The sequence below is a fragment of the Theropithecus gelada genome, chromosome 6 (assembly GCF_003255815.1).
Source record: "Theropithecus gelada isolate Dixy chromosome 6, Tgel_1.0, whole genome shotgun sequence".
Classification (NCBI taxonomy): Eukaryota; Metazoa; Chordata; class Mammalia; order Primates; family Cercopithecidae; genus Theropithecus; species Theropithecus gelada.
In genome coordinates, this window is record NC_037673.1 from 84,021,173 (window position 1) to 84,046,390 (window position 25,218).

The window sequence follows — 25,218 nt, forward strand, 5'->3', positions numbered from 1 at the left end:
GAAACTGACTACTGCAATTAGTTGTTCAGAATAAAAGCCAGGCTTGAAAGTCCTTCTTTGCATTGAATTTCAAATGTTCCACTTGGAATGAAACAGATGTTGAACTTTAGATTAGTTCAATCTGCATTAGATTTATCCTGTGCACACAGTAAGATAGCACTAACATGGGCACTTACGCTACTTTCTCTTTAGGGACACCTTTCCCCAGATCAGCTTCATCTGCAATTTAAAAGAGGTATTTTCAAAGAAATAGAGGATTTTACTTAAAAGCGCAAGTATTAATCTAGTGGGTCTGAGCCATGGTCCATCCAATATTCTGTCTCTACTAGGAGCATAAAGAACTATGTCACATGAAACACCAAAGACTAGGGATACACCCTGAGACTTCTTAATATTTTTCTGTCCTCTGTGCATTTAGATTAACCTTTCTTAAAGCCTGTATTTTTGGGGGTTTTTGATAAAAATATTTCCAAGTATACTAGACCCTTTGAGTAAACGAACATAGGAAACACCTTGGATTTGTGGATTCCAGATGTCATAGTGCAAATATCTATACTGATCTCTAACAGGGTTCGACTTCCTCCTTTTTTCCCATTGAACTTTGTCAAACCTACCCAGGTTCATTGTAGATTCAGTTGTCTACTGAACTCCTATTCGTTGTTAAAAGGGATATTAGCAAGTGTTAGGTGTTAAAAACATCTAACATCAAACTGAGACTTTCTTCTTGAGATAATCAGAAGAATTAAGTAAGAATTTTATTTTATTAATTTTTTTTGAGATGGAGTTTGCTTCTGTCGCCCAGGCTGGAATGCAGTGGCACAATCTCTGCTCACTGCAACCTCTGCCTCCCAGGTTCAAGCAATTCTCCTGCCTCGGCCTCCCTAGTAGCTAGGATTTCAAGCACCCACCACCTTTCTGGTTAATTTTTGTATTTTTAGTAGAGACGGGGTTTCACCATGTTGTCCAGGCTGGTCTCAAGCTCCTGACCCCAGGCGATCCACTTGCCTTGGCCTGAGTAAGAATTTTTAAAAGATTTTCTTTGGAAGTCAGTAGCTGTTAGAAACACTTTATATAGAGTGCAATCTCTCTCCAAATGACTACGCATGGTGTACAGAATAGCAAATGAAACTTGTGTGTCTCCAAATTCCCAAATAAATCATTCTAATTGTCTAAGCACATTAAATCATGTAGGCTACTTGGGAAATCCAAATCACAATTCTTTTTATTTTGTGAGTATAATACAGAGACTTTTCTATCAAAATTAAAAATGAGAACATATCACTATGCCAAATAATGTGGGTACCTTCTCAAACTCTTTTAGTCAAAGTGCAATCAGGAAAGAAAATGTATGGTTTTCCCTTTATCAGTCTTAAATTTATTGGTTTAAGAGGTCCACGTATTTGTCACCTGTTTGATTTAGTGAGCAGTCTATGCTCAACCACTCTGTACATATCCTTTGCTATTTCATGAGCTTCAGCTACATCATCTCAACCTTTGCCTCTCTAGTCTGAGGAGACACACTAATTTAGTCTTTCTTCATTTCTTTGTTCTTTTTTTTTTTTAAATTATAAAAAGTAGCCTGAATTGGACATTTGATGGTTTTTAGGTTCTCGTGTTGGATATATTTTCTTAGTAGATTCTAACTAATGTTGGGAGTACGAAGAAATCTAGATTGAACTGAGTCCCTTCTTTTAAGCTACAAATCAATCAGAGCAAGTGCAATGGTCCTGACTCTCATTTCCTTAACTCCTCTCCGAAACCTTTTTTTAAAGGCCATCTTACCTCTGTGCTTACCATAGGACCACTGGGCTTCATGCAAATACCAGAAACAGTCCTATGGACACTAAGGTTTTCAGGACTACTTGGTGATTTTAAATTGCAGTCTGTGAACTTTCTCTTGTCCAGATATGCAACTTCCAGGGGTCATTTTTGAATGAGTATCTCAGTGCTTCAGATGTCTCCTACCTCCTTAGATATATTTAGCACAGGATGAATCAGGCAGGTTGTCATAGCACAATGACCATTACACTTGGAAGTCATCTTGACTCTCTCACCAGCCATCTTAATGACTAGGAAATTAGAGCTTTGGGATTCATTTTCTTCTACTGACAAGCAGAGAATTAGGAAATGGTTTTCAAATTCTTCCAGAGAGTCTTTGGGGTTTCTTTGGTGTCCTTTCCCATGCCATTAGGAGATGGGAAGCAGGATGAGTGATTGAGTGGATGGAGGTTTGGGCACCATGCCTCCCTACCAATCGCCATGGCATCTCTGTTTTCCTCTGTTTTATGTATTAGACTTCCCCCCAAGACTGTTGAAATCAAGAATTTCCAGGAGGGAAAGAAAAGGAAAAGAAAGGAATGGAAAGGAGTAAAGAAGAGAAAAAGAAAGAGAGAGAGAGAGAGAGAGAGAGAACAAAAGAAAGAAAGAAAGAAAGAAAGAAAGAAAGAAAGAAAGAAAGAAAGAAAGAAAGAGAGAGAGAGGGAGGGAGGGAGGGAGGGAGGGGGGAGGGAGGAAGGGAAGGAGGGAGGGAGGAAGGGTAGGAGGGAGGGAGAGACAGAGAGAAAAAAAGAAAGGAAGAAAGAAAGGAAAAGAAAGAAAGAAAAAGAAAGAAAAGAAAAAAGAAAGAAGGAAAGAAAGAAAGAAAGAAAGAAAGAAAGAAAGAAAGAAAGAAAGAAAGGCAGAAAGGCTCTGGGTGTGTTGGCTCACACTCATACTACCGACTCTTTGGGGAGGCAGAGGTAGGAGGATCACTTGAGGGCAGGAATTCAAGACCAACCTGGGTAATATAGGCAGACCCCAACTCTACAAAAAAAGAAAAAAAAATTAGCAAGTTTTGGTGAGGGGTGCCTGTAGTCCTAGCTATTCAGGAGGCTGAAGCAGGAGGATCTCTTGGGCCCAGGAATTTAAGGTTACAGTGAACTATGATCTCACCCCTGCAATCCAGCCTGGGCAACAGAGCGAGACCCTGTCTCTTAAAAAAAAAAAAAAAAAAAAGGAAGGAAGGAAGGAGGACCAAAGGACTATATAGTATCTGGTAGCCTTGGGATGTGTAAACCTCTATCATTATAGACTTTATAAAACAATAGTAGCTTAAATTTGTATTATATGCAAACCATTTATATTGTGTAAAATTTATATTCATTTCCCATATAATTCACAAAAAATTTATAATTCTAATTTTTCCTATCCTGTCTTGATGATTTGCCATATGCCAGAAACTTTGCTAAGGGATTTACTCACATATCACTTTTCATTTAATCTTTACAGTAACCCTTTGGGGTAAGTATCATTATGCCCATTTTATGAGTAAGCAAACTATGACTTAACTATGGTTAAGCAATGTGCCCAAGGTTTCAAAACCAGTGTTTTAGATCATTCAGTCTGCTACAACAAAATACCACAAACTGGGTAGCTAATAAACAATATTTACTTCTCATAGTTCTGGAGGCTAGAAAGTTCAAGATCAAGGCACTGGCAGAGTTGATGTCTGCTTTCTCATTCTTCTCACTGTGTCCTCACAAGGTATAAGGAACAAGGCACCTCTCTTGAGCCTATTTTATAAGGGCTCACCCTCATGATCTAATCATCCCACAAAGACCCCACCTTCGAATATCACCACATTGGTGATTAGGTTTCATCATTATAAATTTCATCATATAAATTAGGTTCATCATATAAATTCATATAAATACAAATATTCAGACCATAGCACCTGCTAAGTGACTTCACTAAAGTTCAGGCACAATTCCATCAGGTTCCACAGATTAAGTTCCTAAGCCTTAATGCCTCTAAAATATTTCTCTGAACAGAAGCCATTCACATGGACAAATAAATACAACTCACAAATACAACTCCAATAGTCACATTACAAAAGAACAAAAATTTTATTTCAGGAATTATAATTTAAAAATAAATAAGGAAAAAAGAACTATACAATTGAAATTTCACTTTGCAGGAATTCAGTTTATTATAACAAACTAGGGTTTTTCACATGTACATTGTGTCTTAGTCTATTCTGGCTGCTATAAAAAATACCATAGACTGGGTGGCTTATAGATAACGTAAATTTATTTTTCATAGTTCTAGGGGCTGAGAAGTCCAAGATCAGGGTGCCAGCAGATTCAGTGTCTGAGGGCCCAATACCTTGTAGGCAGCTATCTTCTCATGTAACCTTACATGTTGGAGGGGGCGAGAGATCTCTCTGGAATGTCTTTTATAAGGGCACTAATTCTGTTTATGAGGGCTCTGTCCTCATGACCTCATCACTTCCCAAAGGCCCTACCTCTTAATGCTATCACTTGGGGGTTAGGATTTCAATTTATGGATCTGGAGGAAACATAAACAATCAGTCCATTGCAAATGGTAGATAAATTACCTTGCAGAGAAACAACAAATTGAACTATCTACCTTGTGTAGGTGAAATCATAATTGTTTTTTTTATTCTTTCCCCTAAATCACTGTTTCAGGACATATGACGGATTAAAAGAAGTAGTTAACCACAATTCTATAATTGTTTTGTATACATAGTTCAGAGAGCTATAATTGCATAAAAGATAAAGGCTATAAAGTTCCCTAGTAAAACTCACTCTGTGTATAATTTTGGCGTGGATATATTTTGTATGTGCAATTACTCATGGATACAGAGTAAACACTTGTAATTTCACCAACGATTGAGCAATTCTAGGTCATCCTCATGTGCTTCAAAATGATTACTCTGACTTCAAGTGACCAGTTGGAATGAAAGCTAATTGACTGCTGCTTATTTAATCTTCTTCATACCTCCCTGCTCTCTGACCCTTCATTCACATAAATATTACTGGTCCCCCTAACTCCAAGGATATTCCCAGACTATTCTCCAGAGTGCAGCATCATTTTCCCATCTACATCTACCTACCTTTTCTGTACTCCACCTTCTACAAACCTCCTCAGATACATCAATTTCCGTAAATATTTAGTGATTTTACAAATACATTCATCTCTTCTTCTGGCAACCAAATTGTACAATATAACCCATTATGAAATACAAATATAGCTTTTAAATATATTCATTTATTTATAATATAATTTATATTGTATTCGTGTTAACATTTTATATCGTTAACTTCTTGATGTGGCCAACTGATTGATTGTTCTTCAAACACATCTCCTCTCCTTTCTAGCATAACAATTTGAGGAAAACCACAATAATCTATTTCATGACGAAGTCCTCAGATTTAGTAATTAACTGATATAAGTTTGTTACAAAAATGGACAATCCAAAGAAGTTATTATAATACACTATCCTAGAAAAGAGTAAAAATATGGATTAGAGCATTGTGTACTTTATTACCCATGATCTTATTAAAAATAAATAAAAATAACTGCTAAGGTAACACTTGTATTTTTATGTCTCGTTGATGCATCACAAAATCTATTCTATTTTCCACAAGGAACCAACAAGTTTCTCTTGAAAAGATGTAACACATTTTCTGTCGGGTAGGAAAAATCCGAAGTATGATTTTAAATTTTGTTACAGCTTTGGTGCAACTAGTAGTCAAAACAATTATTTTTAATTATCTGAAATAATTATTTTCTAATCAGATACTAATGTGAGAGGAATTAAGTGTTTTTGTCTTTCCATTTTCCTCTCTCCATCATAAACTCAACTGCCAGCAAATGCATAAACACGTATTTCACTTCCCAGGCCTCCCTGTGGCTCACGAAACTGCTAAAATCACAACCTCTTTTTCAAAGTATTCATTTTCAAAGAACTCTCCTATAACTATTTGTCCTTTTTCCTCCTAACTCTCAATAAGAATACAAATAATTACAGGAGAAAACTCCAAAATTTTCTATCATGCTATTGAATGTCCTGTTGACTTCTCTTGCTCATAGGAGACATTCTTTACCTTCATCAATTAAAAGCCTTGCAGCTCCCATCTTGAAAATTACATGAAACTGAAATATCTTAATCAATAGCAACAAGCAGAGGTTTACTGAAATATTTGGCCGTTCCAGACCACCCTGCAGATAACATCAGTACCTCAATAGTTCTACACTAAAAGTAATCTGATTTTTAGAATGTCATTCTCCATTTTGTAAGAAACTGATGTAACCCTGAGGACCCACTCCTGATGTTTTTCTTGCATAAACTGTGTAATGGTTTCCATAGTTGGAAAACCATGAAAAACAAAAAAGAGAGACTATATCCTCCTGTGTGAGCTTATGACAAGACAGATTCTCTAAATTTAATCTTATAGCTATGTCTGTTTCAGGAGCACCCAAAATACAAAAGAAAGAGAGCCCTGTAGTAGAAAAACCTACACTCCAGGAGTATACATTTGTGGTTTGCCTCCACAACATCAATTTCCATTTCCTCCTACATTCGATTACTTGGAGACTCTGTCCTCCCCTACTCTGGTCCCATAGCCCAGGCTCAGTCAAGTATTTCCCTGACCACAATGTTGATTCTATAATGGGTATCTGAATTAAGCCAAGTCCTGGCAGAGCAATGGCTGCAAGTTTTGAAAGAAAATAGTGTAGAGGTTACCTGTGAATAGAACTAAAAGAGGAGAACGTAGAGATTAAAGCCTTGCAAGGAGATATCATTTAAAAAAAAAAAAAGAATCATTTTTTAGCTCTATATCCAGTTATATCTGCAGTCAGAATACCTCTGGAATTTTCAGTTACCTGACTCAAGCTTAAAGCAGATTTTTCCTCCTACCACATGCTACATAAAGGATTCTAGCTGACTCCCTACCATAGTATCTGTTTACTTTCTTAAGTTTTTAAATGAAATCACAGGAAAAATTAAAACAGTCTCCCACTATCCAATGCATACACGCAGAACAACAACAATAGTCCATTTAGTACATTTTCCATGACAGCTACAGTGGTTTCTGCCACTCCTTCATGCTGTCTATTTTGTGGTTGGTGGTTTCCCACAGACTAGTGGTCCTTCCTACCAGACCATGCTGGGGAGAGGACAAGCAGAATATTCTTATAGCATTACTCATTCAACTGGATAATTAATGTGGTTTGAAATGTGGTGTTACTGACCTCACATGTGCTCAAAAACAAGAGCGATGGTAATTTTACTTTCAAACCACTATTCTTGGACATGAGATTTAAAACATAATTTAAAACAAAAACAAAAAACATGTGGCATAAACACAAGAAATATCATTCAGTTTGTACATAAAAATGTGATTAAAGAAAATAAATGTAATATGATAGTCATAGGAAAAAATGCAAAAGTTGTCATTTTATTTCAACATTTTGACTAAAAGTTTTCTCTTTGAAACAGAAAATTGGTTTTATGTTCCCCTACTTATCAAAGCCATTTAAAGAGATGAGGTTAGAGGGCCTAATCACAAGTTGTTGACAGCCTGTGTTCATGCTGATACCCAATCTGACAGGTACACTATTTGTTTGTTTTAATTTAAAGATAATTTACTATCCATAAAAGGTAGGAGATTAATGGCCCTAGAAATTGAAATCAGTTCTCTATTTACCAACTAAAGAGAGTCTAATCTAGGAAAGCCTGTATTTTCATACCAATTTGTCTCATAGGTGAGAATGCATTTTGTACATTATAACAATTCAATCCTTGGCTTTTCTCTTGAGATTGCCCACAAGGGTGCTAATTGCACTGGTGACTCTTGTTACACTCACATTAAGAATTACTCTGAGTTTTCAAGATCATTTTGCATAATCTAACAGCTAGCAGATACAATGACTGTTTGTCACTTCCAATACTCCCATTTTGAACCAGAAGACTCTATTACCCATTAGCAATTCCACAACCACTGAAGGCCCATTTTTTATGTCATTCAATACAAAACTATAATTGTTTTACATTTACCTCTAAAGAAGCATTTAATCTACTCATACATTGGTGCCTTAAATTTAGTCTTTCAGTATAAGTCAATATTTACATATATAGTGTTGAGTAATTTAGAAAATTCTCCAAATTGGGTTGATACTCTTATTGTAGACAGACTTCAAATTCAAGGGCTTATAATGATTTTACTTAGCTAAAACTTTTCAGCAGTTTTACACATATGACCTCCACATACAACCACCATTGTGATGTCGTCAGTGTTTGAATTTAAAGCAGAATTATAAAAGAAGGCAAACACCTCAATGAGAAAAAAGTGCAAAGAACCTGAACAGGCAATTCACAAAAGAAGAAACGCAAGGGTTCAGTAAGCATGTGAACAAGTAATTAATGACACTAGCAATAATAAAATACTGGATAAAATAACAGTAACACCATTTCTTCACCAATCATATTATCTATCAATGATTGAAAAGAACCAGGATACCTAGTATTAACACTGAGAATGCAGGTAGAAGTGTAAAGTATCACAACAACTCTGTAGGAGAATTTGCCAGTCTTTATTTAAATATTTTTCACTTTTAGAAATGTATCCAAAAGAAACAGTTGAAACTGGTACAAACATATCTAAACAAAAATGTTCATAATTAAGTTAAGCCATATACAGAAATATGCATTGTTCTTGTTTTTGTTCCCCCTCCCCTTCATATCTTCAGCACCAAATACACTGTTTGGCATAGAAGTTCAATATGTGCTTAATTAATTATCTATATTGTCAAAAAATTATACTCCCACTAAATATCTAAAATTAAGATATTGAACAAAATAAGTTATGTTATAGCTTTATAATAGAATACGATGGATCTTTAGGAAATAACAATGTTAGTCAATATTTGTTAACTTGGAATGACATTTAAAATAAGCTAAGTATTAAGTTACAAAATGGTATCATTCTAATTTTGTAAAAATAAATTGTAAAATATTTTCAGAACATAGTCTACACTGTAGCTTTGGGAGTGTGTGCACGATGAAATTTAACTCTTTTTAAAATTATTTGTATTTGCAAAACTTTATGAAAAGGTTGATATTAATGATATAATTTGAAGAAAATGAACACATTTTTATAAAATCATGGAGTAAAGAAGGGTTTTCTAAGAATAACAACAAAAGCAGAAGCCACAAAGAAAAAGATTGAAGTTATCCAAATGTTAGATTTTTGTCTATTTTATACCATTATTTACAAATTTAGCCTTGAGTCTATGTTGAAAAAGGAGAGTCGGTCTTTTAGAGATCTGTATTCAAATACTGACTAATTAAATGTTACGCTGTGTGGGATGTTCTTCAGCATAATCAGGAGTTGGGAAGAGGTAAAATAGGAGAACTAATTGGAGGAAGGTAAAACAGATTAGGCATGAGTTGATGATTATTGAAGCAGGATGATGAATAAATGGAGTTTATGTGTGTTATTGCTACTTTTGTATGTGTTTTAAAGTTTACTTAACATAAAAATCTTAATTCCATACACAAAAGTGATACAGAAATTATGAACTGGGAAAAAGTTGCAAATAAATAATTAAAAAAATTTAATAGGTTCTTAGCATAAAATGAAATCATAAATCAATTAAAAAGTTTAAACTGGCAAAGAACATAGACAACTCACAAAAAAGAAGAAATGAAAATGGCAATAAGCATATGAAAATATATGATTATGTGATTATATATATCTAAGTGTATCTCAAAATCAAAAAATTTCACTTAAAATGGGATGAAAATTTTCATTTATCATTGTTTTAAAATGACAAAAATCTATTACTGACTTGAGTAAAGTAGCAGTCTGAAGTACTGTTGACAAGAGTATAGCTTGTCAGAATTTCTGGTAATATGTACTAAAAATATTTAAAATTTTTACCTATCCTTAGACCCAACAATTTTAGTCTAGGAATGAAAACTAAAAAAATAAAAAAATCATGGGTGTGCACAAAAATTTTTCCTGAGAAATATATGTAGGAAAGTAATTTTTATGATAATAGAAGAGATGTAAACAACCTAATTGTTTAAAAATAGGGGCATTAAGTCACAGAGCTGCGTTGATAACGGAATTTTCTTCTTCTTTTTATTCATTCATGTATTAATTTTTTTCAGAAATGTTTACTGAGCTCCTACTAAGTTTCAGGCATTGAGAATAACACAATGAATAAAGACCCTTTCTCTGCTTCAAGGAGGTACTAATGGAAACAAAAAATAAGTAGCAAAAGGGATAGGAGAAAGCTGAGGGTGGGGAGTGGCAGTCACTCTGTGCAGTCATCAAGGAAAATCTTTCTAAGGCACCCAAAAGGCTGAGACCTGACAAGTAAGAAGAAACCCGTGATGCAATGACCTGGGGAACGAAGATTCCAGGTCACTACAATAATTTTGTGAAGAACATTGTAAACATGGTAAAACGTTTGTGGTAAATTAAGTGGAGAATAAGTAAATTTCAAAATCATATGTAATACAGTAATAATATCAATAAAATACATACATTACACATATAATAGGAAGGATATATACCAAAATTTTAAGTCTATTTTTCGTGGTGAAAATGTGAGTGATTTTTTTTCTTTTTACTTATCATTGATGCGTAAGTTTCCTAAGGTAAATATATATTACTTTGTAATAAGAAAAAAAACATTTTTAAAAGATTAATTAAGAGTTCTGCACTTATAAAATTATGGTTTTCAAACTTAGGTTTTCTGGAATTGAAGATGTGTGGGTATTGATGCCATAGAATACGTTGCAGAATTTTCCTTAATATTGAATACACTGGAATATTTGGGGCTATGGGGAGGAATTAAATAAGTAGCAAGTAAGTAACTAAACTATCAATTTTATATTAAGGTAATAAGAAACATATTATGAAATTTAAAGCAACATTTGCATACATGTCCAAGGAAAAAAAAAAGAGAAAACTTAAAGAAAAAAATGTCTCTTACAGTTACTTTGGGCTAGATTTCTAGAAACTCAGGAGTATTTATTTACTATTGTCTTCTAGAGTGATTATCTTGAGAAACAACAGAGATCCAGATAACTGGTCATGTAAATTGCTAAGGAGCTGGCAAGGTGAGGTGGCTCATACCTGTAACCCCAGCACTTTGGGAGGTCGAGGCAGGTGGATCACCTGAGGTCAGCAGTTCGAAACTAGCCTGGCCAACATGGTGAAATCCCATCTCTACTAAAGAAAAAATACAAAAATTAGCCAGGCATAGTGTTGGGCACCTGTACTCCCAGCTACTTGGGAGGCTGAGGCAGGGAGCCGAGATTGCTCCACTGCACTTTAACCTGGGCGACAGAGCAAGACTCCATCTCAAAAAAATAAAAAATAAAATAAAATAAAAAATTAAAAGAATTGCTAAGGAGCTCACACTAAGATTGGCAGACCTGCTTTATTTAGATGACATCTTCTGGGATACTGAAGACACTTATTTATTGCACACATACTATATTGCCAAGGCATCTTGCTAAGTAGTGTGGACATCAGTAGACAATATAGACAGGGCTTCTATATTATAAAACTTATGTTCTAGTTTTTATTAACTTGTTAGTGAGTAATTTTCTTTTTCTTTTTTTTTTTTTTTTTTTTTTTTTTGAGACAAGGTCTTGCTCTGTCGCCCAGTCTGGAGTGCAGTGACAAGATCTCGACTCACTGCAACCTCCACCTTCTGGGTTCAAGCGATTCTCCTGCCTCAGCCTCCCCAGTAGCTGGGATTACAGGTGCACACCACCACGCCCAGCTAATTTCTGCATTTTTTAGTAGAGTCAGTGTTTTACCATGTTGGCCAGGCTGGTCTTGAACTCCTGACCTCAAGTGATCTGCCCATCTTGGCCTCCCAAAGTGCTGCGGTTACAGGTGTGAGCCACTGTGACTGACCCAGTAATTTTCTTAATATTTATTCAATAAATATTTATGGAGAGCTTACTATGTCAGACAATGTTCTAGGTAGTGAGAATATAATAGTGAAAAAACACTACTATGTTTACCAAAATTTGGACAAGTTCCAAATAAGGAAAAAAGAAAAGACAACTAGGCCAGGCATGGTGGCTCACACCTGTAATTCCAGTACTTTGGAAAGCCGAGGCAGTAGGATTGCTTGAGCCTAGAGGTTGGAGATCTGCCTGGGTAACATAATGAGACCCCATCTCTACAAAAATAAAAATTAAAACAAATTGGCTGAGTGTGGTGGTGCGTGCCTGCAGTCTCACCTACTCAGGAGGCTGAAAGGTGGGAAGATTGCTTTAGCATAGAAGGTCAAGGCTGCAGTGAGCCGTGTTTGCATCACTGCATTCCAGCCTGGGTAACAGAGTGAGACCCTGTCTCAAAAAAAGACAAAATAAAATAACTAATAGAACTGTTGTCTATCTGAATTTAAAAACTGAAACTGTTCATAAAAGTGCAGTATATAAGCAAATCATTTCCATATTTATTTACATAAATTAAACCTCAGTGAAATATTAGTGGAAATATTTTCCATTTTACTGATTTCCAAAATAGTAGTACTAACCAGTAATATAAAAGGATAATAATATTCTTTTCCACAAAAGAGGCACCAGAAGAATATGCAAGTTGAAAAGTTAAAACAAAAATCAACTACTCTATGTTTTCCTCATTGTAATTTCCTGGGTAGCCTCATCCTCTGAGGGCTGCCAGAGAAGATATCACATAAAACAAAGCGACTTATAGAGTAAATGTTGGAAATCCTAGATGGTGATTGACTGGAGAAGTCATGGTGTATAATTTATCCAAGTGGCAAGGAGCTTGAGCAAGCTCTAATGTAATTTTGGGCTTAATTATTTGGAAAAAAGGTAAATGGCACATGAATGAAATCCATAAGTGATATAAACCTGGGAGCTGTAAATGCCAATGAGAGGAGGAAACCGTGCAGAGGTGTAGGGAAGTGGCACGTATCAGGAGGGAATAGCCCAGAGAAACTCTACTTGGAAAATACACAGCAGATATGAAGGACTAATGTTGTCTCCTGGGCCTATCAACTGGAAAACCAGAGTTAAAGGTTTGCAAATTGCACACTTACTCTTGTACACATGTATACTTTCATGGTCAAGAGCTATAATCTTCTGATACAACCTTCTATTTAAAGAACCTACAGATGAACAGATTTCAATTGTGCAACAGATACATTTATTCAAGCAAGACCCAAACAGAAATAAATATTAATGGAGAACCAAATAAAAGAGACTTGGAGAGCAATGCAATGGGTACCATTGGATTCTACATTTTAAAAATCCAAACATGGTTATAATTGAGAGGTGCTTATCTCTGATTATAGTTTAAATCTACTTCTAAAATCCCAAATCTCCACCACCCCACTATAGAAAGCCTCACATTGTTCTGGTTCTTCCCAATCCTTCATGTTCTTTCAGTCCAGTTCTCCCACAAAATAGTTTTTTTTCTCAAACCGTGACATAGAGAGAATTTAATTCCTTCTTCATTAGATGTCACTCTGTATGGGTCGGGGTTTATCCCTGAGGCCATTTACTTCTTAGTAGGCAGTATTAGAACACCTCACAGCCCACTGTGGCCAACACAGGGATTCAGAGTAGAACTATTTTCTCATAATGTTTTCTCTACAAAAAATAGCTTTTTTTCCTAAAATGGTGATATGTAAACATAAATGTTTACTAATATAAATACAGTATTTAAAAAGTATATTAATTAAAGGGAAAATATAAAAATGTATTACCTAATTACAATGAATGTTCTTTCTCTGTCAACTCCTTTCTTCATTATTTAATTTAACACTTACTTGTTCTATCTTCACACATAACCACTTAGAACTTTTCCTGATGTTAGGACCTCTCATGATAGGCACTCTCCTGCCTTTGGGATCTTGCTTGCCCAACCTCTTATCTGTACAAATTTTTCCATCCAGAAGATTTAGCTTTGCTTCTGCTGTGCTCTGGGAGCCAGTGATGCTGACTCTTACCGCCCAACTGGACATTGCTTCCTACTTTTGTCTCTTGCAGACATCAGTTCAAGCTTTTTGTCCCATGAGGATTGGCAGAGACTGGAAAAGTGGTGTGTGTGTGTGTGTGTGTGTGTGTGTGTGTGTGTATGAAATACTGCTTTGAAAACAACCTGATTATTTTACTTCCCAGGAATTCACTCTTACCCCCTCCCATTTAGCACTGGCCTCACAAATAAATACAATTCATCACCTTTCAAACCAGTCCCAACTCAGAGAAATCCACTGAAATTGAATTGTATCTAAAGAATTGGAAGTATAACAAGGGTTGTACTGAGTTTTTTTTTTTTTAAACAATATTTAACAATATGTTATGGGGTGGAAGGAGGGGTGAGGGAGAGGCTTGACTTGGAGCATTTGTCATTTCTATGGTGTAAATATTCCCACCATGGCTAGTTTTAAGCTTGCCATGTGATGTCACTGACTGTGGAATCAGAAAGAAGTGATAACTTTGGCCTGTGCAAGCTAGTTCAGGCAGTCTCCAACAAATACCACTGGTTTACTAGACAGAACACCACTCAGTTTACTAGACAGAAACTTTCTAAAAGCATTAAACAGTACATAACGGCTTTCAAAATACACATTCCAGGGCTTTGCTTCCTGCCGTGGCTATGGATTGCCTGAGTACAAAGTTAGATACTACCCTTGTATAAATTTTGAACATGAAAACATTGGAAATCGTTTTCAAGACCTAACACAAGTTAATGCTATTAACCACTATTTATATCAAATCTATCACTTCCCAATATGATTGCATGAAGCAGCACCCCTGTTCATCCTCCCATTAGCTGGATTGCCATAGTCCCATTGCTAAGATTATTTCAAATTAAAGTTGACGAAGTGTTTGAAAAATATACACTCAGGAATATCCTAAGTTGAAGGAAGTGGATAACTAGTGGGAGGAAAAATTGTCTGGTTAGCAAATAAGAGTTCTTAGATTGTATTTCCTGAGGTTTAATATTAATAGGATAATCATGCACAAAAAGTTTTCCTTTGAGACAAAATGAAAAAAGTAATTTTAAATCATTCAAATAACTGATATTGACAATTTTTCATTTATAGTTCAAGTTCTTCCTCTTTCATGAAGTCATTCTACAACATCTTACTGCAAAAATGCCTTTTTTTCACCACCCAGGTGATAAACCCTTTTTGAATAAGGCAGATCGGACATCTGCATCCTCCACAAAGTCAAACATTCAGTACTTTCTTGATTGGTTGATTGACTTCAGCTAAATTTGAAGGTTTTAGGTGAAATCAGTGATTTTCTTAATCCATAGATAGAGTTGCTCTATTCTAAACTTGAAAGTAAGACATATACAATGACAAATAATTTTTTCTGATTTGCGAATTCACTTATATGGAAAGCTGTAATAAGGTTTAAAACACAAATCACATCTAGTCATTCGTTAACACATTCTTTCCCAAAACGAATAAAAGTGATACTATCAACAGGGAAAAAAAGAATAGGTAGCATTCTAGTCATCTTTTTCTGTGTAACAGATCATCCCAAGACTTCATGGTATAAAACAACGTTCAGGGTTCAGGTGGATAGTTCTGGTGCGAGATCTCAATCTTGAACTTACGGTCAGATGCTGGCCTCAGACAGCTTGTCAGTAGGAGGCTATACGGGCATTTCTTTTATTTATTTTTTATTTTTATTTTTGGAGACAGGATCTTGCTGTCACCCAGGCTGAGTGGAATAGTGCACTCTCCTGCCTTAGCCTCCCAAAGCACTGAGATACAGGCATAAGCCACGACACCCAAACTTTGGGCATTTTTTATCTCTACTTAGTCTCATGGTTTCTGTATATGGTCTTGACAAGAGGTCTCTCCAGCAGAATGAACTCAGGGTAGCCATACTTTTTACATGGTAACTGACAGTTCCAAAGATGAATGTCCTAAAATAAACTTGGGGAAGATGCAAGGACTTTCCTTAGCTCATCTAAGAGGTCACACAACTTCAATTCTGCCATAGTCTTTTATTATTTGCCATTAATTTTAATGGCAAAAACCGCAATTACTTTTGCACCAACCTAATAGTTGATGTATTCTCAAAGGGGAGGAAAGTAAATTCCATCTTAATTGTTTAACATGTTGGGTTTTGTTTGTTTGTTTTGTTTTGTTTTGTTTTTTGAAGACAGGGTCTCATTCTGTCACCCAGGCTGGACCGCGCATTGGGTCAATCATAGTTCACTGCAGGCTTGAACTCCTGGGCTGAAGTGATCCTGCTGCCTCAGCCTTCTGAATATCTAAGACTACAAGTGTGTGCCATCACACTCAGCTAGTTTTTTTAAATTTCTCTTAGAGATAGAGTCTCACTGCGTTTCCCAGGCTAGTCTTGATCTCGTGGCCTCAAGCAATCTTCCTGCCTCAGCCTCCCAAAGTGCTGGGAATACAGGCATGAGATACCACACCTGTCCCACATTTTTATTTAAAAAATACCATACAATGTTAAATTGAGGTGAACTATTTGTTTTGACAAATGTATAAATCCATGAAACAATCACCACAACCAAGATAACAAACTTATCAATTGCTCCAAAAATTTTCTCATACTCCATTTTAATACTCTACTCTTCCCCAACTCTAGGCAACTACTGATCTAGATTCTATCAGTATTGATTTTATGTAAATTGAATCCTACAAGATGTATTCTTTGGCTTCTTTCCTTCAGTAAAATTATGTTTAAGATTCATCCACGTTGTTCACATCAGTCGTTAATTCTGTGTTCATATGGAGTAGTATTCTTTTGCATAGATATTCAACAATTTGTTTATCCTTTCAAATGTTATGGATATTTGGATCTTTTCCAGTTTGTAGCTACTACAAATAAAGCTGTCATCAACATTTATGAACAATCCTTTGAATGACTATATGCTTTCACTTCTCTTGAGCTTCATTTTACCAAGTGAATTGACTGAATCATATGATAAGTGTATGTTTAACTTCTTAAGAAACTGTTAAACTGTTTTCCAAAGTGGCCACAACATTTTACATTACCACCAAGATATTAGAATATATTAGATTTCCACTCCTCGCCAACACTTGCTATGAGAAGACTTTTAATAATAGGAGAGTATTGGATTTCATTGTACTGTTGATTTGCATTTCCCACATGACTAATAGTGTTGAGCATCTTTCCATGTGCTTTAGTGTCATCAATATATCTTCTTTGATGAAGTGTGTTTGAATCTTGCCTATTTTTAATTAGGTATTTTTTCTTATTATTGAGGTTTGAGAAATCTATGTATATTCTGGATACAAGTCTTTTGTCAAGCATATGCTTTGCAAAGATTTTCTTTCAATGTGTGGCTTGTATTTTCATTCTCATAACAGTGGATTCTTTTTGCTTTTAATTTTGGAATAATGATAGATTCATAGGAAGTTGCAAAAATAGTACAGACACTTCTTGTGTATCTTTTCCCCACTCTCCTCCAATGATTACATCTTACATAGCTATAGTAAAATATCAAAACCAGAAACTTGACATTGGTAGATAATTCTATGCTATATTATCAAATGTATAGATTTATTTAACCACAGCTACAGTCAAGATATGGAACTATTGAAACATCACAAATAAATTTCTTGCTGCACTACCCCCTTGATAGTCACACCCACCCCTTTCCCCCATTATCCCTAACCTCTGGCAACCATGAATCTGTTCTCCATTTTCATACTTTTTACATTTATAGAATTGTCATACAGTATGTGACTTTTTAAGGTTAGATTTTTTTTCACTCACCATAATTGCTTTGAACCATCAAAATTGTGATGTGTATCTGTAATACTTTCAGTTTTTAATGTTAGTTAGTACTCCATGATATGAATATACCACAATTTATTTAACCACTCATTTACTGAAGGAAGCATTGTTGTTTCCAGTTTGGAACTATTATAAACAAAGCTGCTATGAGCATTGTGTACAGGTTGTAGTGTGAATGCACATTTTCATTTCTCTGGGATAAATGCCCAAGAGTGTAATTGCTGGATTGTATGGTAAGTGATTGTTTAGTTTTTGAGAAACTTTTATACTATTTTTCAGAATGGTTTACCATTCTACATGCCTATGAGAAATGTATGAGTAATCTAATTTCTCTGTATTCTCATCAACATTTGGTGCTGTTTTTTATTTTAGCCATTCTGATTTACTCATTATGGTTTTAATTTGTTTTTTCCTAATGGTTAATGATGTTAAACATCTTTTCATGTGACTATTTGCCTATATCCGCTTCAGTGAAATGACTATTCATGTACTTTGCACACATTTTCCAATTCTGTTTTTTTTTTACTGTTGAGTTTTGAAAGTGTTTTATATACTATATACAAATCAATTGTCAGGTCAATTATCTTTAAGAGATTTAAATAATAAGAAAAAAGATTCATGAAATAGCCATGTCCACTACATTTCATTTACATCTGGTCTCATTTTTCTTCTTCCTTAAAGAATTTCTTTAACTTTTTTGAAGCACATGTTTGTGGGTGACAAATTCTTAAAAGCAGCCAGCCTTATGTTTTTTCCTCAGTAAAAGGTGCCTTTTTTCTCTGGCTGCTTTCAAGAATTTTTTCATCACTGGTTTTGAACAATTTGATTAGTGTAGTTTTCTTCATATTTCTTGTGCTTGGGGTCCATATAGATTTTTGGATAGTTTTCGTCAAATTTAGAAAATGTCCCACCTGCCATTTTGTCAAATATTTACTTGATTCTTCCCCTTCTTGAGGGACTCTACACATATATTAAGCCTTTTGAAGTTATCACACAGATCATTGATGCTCTTGTTTTAAAAAAAAAAAATTGCTTTTTTCCATGTGTGTTTCATTTTTAATAGTTTATATTGCATGTTTTTGAGTTTATCAGTATCATTTTCTGTAATGCCTAATCTGCCATCAAGCGCATCAGTGTATTTTCCATGTCAGATATTACAGATTTTTAATCTTTGGATGTCTGGTTTGTTTTTTGTATTTTTTATCTTCCCTGTCTCTAACTAACTTTTGGAACACCTAGAATACAGTTATAAAAACTGTTCTAATGTCTTGTCTTCTAACTCTAACATTTCTGTCCATTTTAGGTCAGTTTCATTTGTTTGTTTGTTTGTTTGTTTTTGTCTTTATTATGAGTTATATTCCTCCCTTTTGAATATACCTGATAATTTTGGACTGAATACTAGACATTGTGAATTTTCCTTTGTTGGATGCTGCATATTTTTTGGTTCTTGAACTTTGTACTCGGACGCAGTCAAAGTCTTTGGAAACAGTTGATTCTCTTGGATCTTGCTTTTGAGCTTCATTAATGGGACCAAAACAACATTTAGTCTAGGGCCAACTATGCCTCATTCCTGACACAAGACCCTTCTAAGTATTGTACCCCAGGCCTTTAGAATTATACAGTTTTCTAGTCTGGTTGGTGGGAATAGACACTATTCCTTGCCCTGTGAGAGTGCCAGGCACTCTATCTTCTAGTCTTCCGGGATGTTTTTCCCTTGGCCTCAGGTAGTTCCATGCATGTACTGGCTGATCAGTGCTTGCCTGAATACTTGAAGGCCACACTCTGCGGATCTCTGGATTTCTTTCTCTGTGTAGCTCTCTCCTTTTTGGTGCTCCACCTTGTGGTACCAGTTGCCTTGATCTCCCCAGACTTTCAACTACATTTCCTCAACACAAGGAGTCCAATGAGCTCTGCCTTGGTTTCCCCTTTTTAATGACACAGCTTATAAACTCTTTTGAGTTACTAAGCTGGAGCAAACATGAGGCTCATCTCATTTTTTCCTGATCTCTCAGGGATATCTGCCCTTCATTATCTGATGTCCAGTGTCTTATAAACTGTTGTTTCAAAGTTTTGGTTTTCCTTTTTTCACTTCTCATTACTGTTGTTTCAGATGGGAAGGAAAACCCAGTCCTTGTTATTGCATCTTAGTCACAAGCAGAACAATGCCACCTCTTGATGGAAAATGTGCCATAGAATTTGTGCATTAACTTTTCCATGGAATAGTGTGCAACCATAAAAAACAATGAGTTCATATCCTTTGCAGGGACATGGATGAAACTGGAAACCATTATTCTCAGCAAAGTCACACAAGAAGAAGTGCATGTTCACACTTACAAGTGGGAGTTGAACAATGAGAACACATGGACACAGGGAAGGGAACAGCACACACTGGGGCCTGTAGGGGGCTGGAGGAGAGATAGCATTAGGAGAAATACCTAATGTAAATGACAAATTGATGGGTGCAGCAAACCAACACGGCACATGTGTACCTATGTAACAAACCTGCACACTGTGCATATGTGCCCCGGAACTTAAAGTATAATAATAAAAATAAAAAGAATTTGTGCATTAACTTTTAAACAACCATGTATGGTCATCGTGACTATGGATTATGGAAACAAGGTAAAGGGAATTAATATTTTGGGGATACAATTGTTTGTTATGTGCTTTGGTTTCCCTCGTTTCATCCTCACAGCAACTCTAAGAAGTAGGAATTGTATATTCCACTCCTACTTGACATATTACTGTAACGTAAGTTCCATGAGAATTGGAGTTTGCTTGTCTTGTCAACTATGGGATTTCCATAACCTAACATAGAACCTGGCAAATATGAGTGTATGAATAATAGAGTGAAGATCAGAAAGCTATGGTTCAGGCACTTAAGTGAATTACTCAGTGTCACTGCTAACAAGTGGCATGTTTGGGATTCAAATCCAGTAGCTAACTGTAATACTGATTCTATTGTATCTAGATTACCCTGTACTCAGCAAAGTGCACTAATGACATGAAATTAAAATGAACTGACTTTTCTTTTCAACAAGTGGTGCTAGGAAAACTGTATATCCACATGCAAAAGAATGTTACGTACAACAATTTTTGACAACATTATATTCTAACACTGCATACAAAAATAACTCCAAATAAATCAATGACATAAATGTAAGAGCTAAAACTATAAAACTCTTAGAAGAAAGCATACAGGAAAAGCTTCACATTGAATTTGGCAATGATTTCTTAGATATCATACCAAAGAAACAAGCAACAAAAGAAAATATAAAATAATTTGACCTCATCAAAATGAAAAAGTATGCATCAAAGGACACTATCCACAGAGTAAAAAGGTAACCCACCAAATGGGGGGGAAATATTGCAAATCAAATATCTGATAAGGGATTTGTTTCAAGAATTGACAGAGAAATTCTAAAACACAACCGAAACAAAACCCAAATAACCTAATTCAAAAAATGGAAAAGAAATTGAATAGATATTTCTCCAAAGATACACAAATGGCCAATAAACACATTAAAAGGTGTTCTAAATCACTAATTATCAGGGAAATGCAAATCAAAACCTCAATGAGATAAAATTTCACACCCATGAGGACAGCTCTTATTAAAAACAAAACAAAACAAAACAAAAAAACAGAAAATAATACATGTTGGCAAGAACGTAGAGAAATCAGAACTCTTGTGCACTACTGGTGGGGATGTAAAATGCTATAACTGCTATAGAAAACAACACATTGTTCTCTCAGAAAATTAAAAAATATAATTACCATATGATCAGCAATAACACTTCTGGTATGTACCCAAAATGATTGAAATCAGGGACACAGTGAGATATTTGTATACTCATTGTATTAGTCCATTCTCATGATACTAATAAAGACATACCAGAGACTGGGTGACTTATAAAAGAAAGAGGTTTAATTGACCCACAGTTCAGTGGTTGGGGAGGCCTCAGGAAACCTCCAACCATAGTAGAAGGGGAAGCAAACATGTCCTTCTTCACATGGCAGCAGGGTGGAGAAGTGTCAAGCAAAGGGGGAAAAGCCCCTTGTAAAACCATCAGATCTCAGAGAGAACTCACTCCCTATCATAAGAACAGCATAGGGGACTGTCCCCATGATCTAATCATCTCCCTGAGGTCCCTCCCCCAACATACTCAGATTACAATGCAAGATGAGAGTTGGGTGCGGGCACAGAACCAGACCGTACCACTCATGCTCATAGCAGCGTTATTCTCAATCACCAAAAGGTGGAAGCAACTCAAGTGTTCACTGATGGAGGAACAGATAAACAAAATGGGGTGTATACATACAATGAAATATTATTCAGCATTAAAAAGGAAGAAAATTCTGACATATGCTTGAAGACTTTATGCTAAGTGAAATAAGCCAGTCACAAGAGGACAAATAGTGTATGACAGAAACAGATAGTAGAATGGTAGGTACCAGGGGCTGGTGGGAGGGGTTATTGTTTAATGGGTACAGAGTTTCAGTTCTGCAAGATGTAAAAAGTTCTGTGGATGGATGGTGGTGATGGTTGCACAATGTGAATGTACTTAATGCCCCTGAACTGTACACTAAAAAATAATGAAAATGGTAAGCAATATGTTATGTATATCTTACCACAATTTAAAAAAATAATTTTCAAAAATGAACTCTTCTGTGCATTAAACTATGTTTAATTTAATTGATTAAACAGCCCATCTCACTTTGCGTTGATTATACTGGCTGCTGGAATTTACTGTAATAGCCATCAAGAGGCATTGCTGCCCAAAATATTAATACCTCACATTAAAAAAAAAATCAGTGTTATTCTGGAACTGTGAGCAAACAGCAATGAAAAACAACCCAGAACCTGCCTGGTCCCAAAATGCAAGGGCTAAAGAGCAGCCCATCTCTTGCTCTCTTGTCTATCACTTCTCCCTCATTGCTCACCAGAATGTGAAAGCATGCACAACACTTAATGTACAATTAACTGGCCTAGGATTCTGAGTCGTATCTCCAAATTTTAGAATGGATGATATGGATAGATTTGAACAACTCACCTCTTGTGCATTTTTCCCAGATATCAGTGCATTGTATATATTTTATATATCTGAAATTAGGACCTTACAAATTCAATATGCAAAACACACAAAATGATGTGGAGATTACCAAATAATATTTAAATAAAGACATCTTAGTTCTGGGGAAACTGTGATATAGCGATCTTCCTAGGAGTCCATGAAAGTGTCCTTTAATGACTAAATTCCTTTGACAAATTGGGTGTATGTATGGATGTATGCTTTATCTATTTTTTTTGTAGATAAGATTTATCTCATGTACTTTATTTTTATTATTCTTTTTTACTTTTTTGAAACAGAGTCTTGCTCTGTCACCCGGGCTGAAGTGCAGTGGTGAAATCTCGGCTCACTGCAGCTCTGCCTCCTGGGTTCAAGCAATTCTCCTGTCTCAGCCTCCTGAGTAGCTGGGACTAAAGGCATGTGACACCAGGCCCAGCTAATTTTTGTATTTTTAGTAGAGATGAGGTTTCACCATGTTGGTCAGGCTAGTCTCAAACTCCTGACTTCAAGTGATCCACCCACCTCAGCCTCCCAAAGTGCTGGGATTACAGGTGTGAACCATTGAGCTTGGCTTGTCTTATGTACTTCATATATAAGATGTACAGCATGCCAATTTTTAATGAGCTATGGCTGGATTGAGGGAGTACAGAGTAATAGGGGAAATTGGACCAAATTGTTGTAGAGAGACTTAACTGCAATTCAGAAAACCAGAATTTTACTCTAATTCTGTTGAGACTAGACTGCCTGTATGACTGTAGATTAATTTTTGTGGCTTCCTAGGTTCGTTTCCTCTACAGTAAATTAAGTATATTAAACTTGATTTAATGAGGTGATCTCTACATGTTGCCAACTACAATAGTCTGAGTTCTATCATCCTATCAAGTTGACTGAGAGAAGCTAGAAAAGATATGTGCACTAAGAAAGAAATAACTAGTGAAAGAGAAGGTGAAGGATTCAGTTACTGTACTTTGGGTTGCAAGTAACAGAATTCCCAACAAGGTATGACTTGAATAATAGGGGTTTATTATTTCATACAACAAGAAGTCTAGAAGTGACAGTTTCCAAGTTGGTTAATTAACATCTCACGAATATCACATCTCTGGGTCAGCTTTTATAGGATTCTCTTGGCTTCTCTGTTATTGTTGCCACAACTCCAAGGCCCCATCCTCATGAAATATAATGAAACAAGATTTAAAAACATGGAGGAGCATGAGATTTTCCTCATGAGTTAGTCTCTCTCTCTCTCTTTTTTTTTTTTTTTTTTTTTTTTTACAAAAGGAAAATCTTCCACAACTTTTTATGTTCATTTGGTGAATGAGTCACATGCCCGTCCCTAAACCAATCCCTGGCAAAGGAGAATGGAATTATGATGAAAGGGATAGACCAATTATGACTCATGGGCATATGTATACCTTCTCTGAGCCTATTTTTTGCATGGTATCTGAAAAGAAACCAGAGTTCTGTTAGCAAGTAAAACTGGAAAAGAAATATATGGAAAATCAGAGTAAAGCCCTGAAAAGCTTGAGTATATAAAAAAATTAGGACAGGAACCAATTAAGAGATTTTATATTTCTAAATGTAGGCATCATGTAATAAAAACAACCACCTCAGGTATGACATATATATTTAGCTGGCTTGGGATTAGGGTACGGATAGTGTATGTACATGAAATAACTATGCTGGGCATTCAGGCAGAATTAGTCTTTGGTGGGAAAGGGGTTGGCCCTGACTGTATAAGGATAGTGGGCCTCGGTTTATATAGTTTGTATAAAGAGATTTTCCACTATGAGGAAAAATAACTGTGAGTGCTTTATGGCATTCTAGAGATAATAGAGAGTGATGGAGTGGAGAGGATGGAGTTCCTAGAGCAAAGCAGGGGGTAACATTGTAATTTCAAACCAAAATCTAAAGAGGCACCGTGATCTTCAGTCCCTCAGATGGTGCCAGTAGACAAGATGAGCATAGCATTCATTAATCCATCCTTCTGTATGTCCCCAGTAATTCATCAAATAACCTCAGGGTTGAAGAGGCAACTTATCTGAGAGTCCCAAAGGTCATTGCATTTTAAAATCCCGTTTTTAGCCAGTAAAAAGCAGAGTCCTTCATGAATGTGGGAATTTCACAGCCAGGCCCATCACCATAATCTAATAAAACTGTTGTCACTGAAGCACTCTTTAGACTGTGAAGGCTCATATCAAAGTCTTAATTACACTTCTTCACAGTAGTAACATTACATGAAAATGAGGGCATAAGAATACATCAGAAAAGATTTGATTTAATATGTTTAAATCAGATTTAACAGAACTCAGATGTATTCCAGCACATCAGGCACAAAGTCCCTAATCTTTCAGCCACTTTTAAGAAACATCTGCATCTTTGTAAAAGAACTAGTAAGATGAGCCAAAAGTTTAAGAATGGACACAGCCACCTGCAAGATAATAGAAAGAATTGTTACAGGCAACCAATTCTCCTTGTTAGATTCCCATAGACTTATAAACATCTAGGGCCTAAAAATACAGAGTAATTTCCAAGAGTTGGACTTCAGT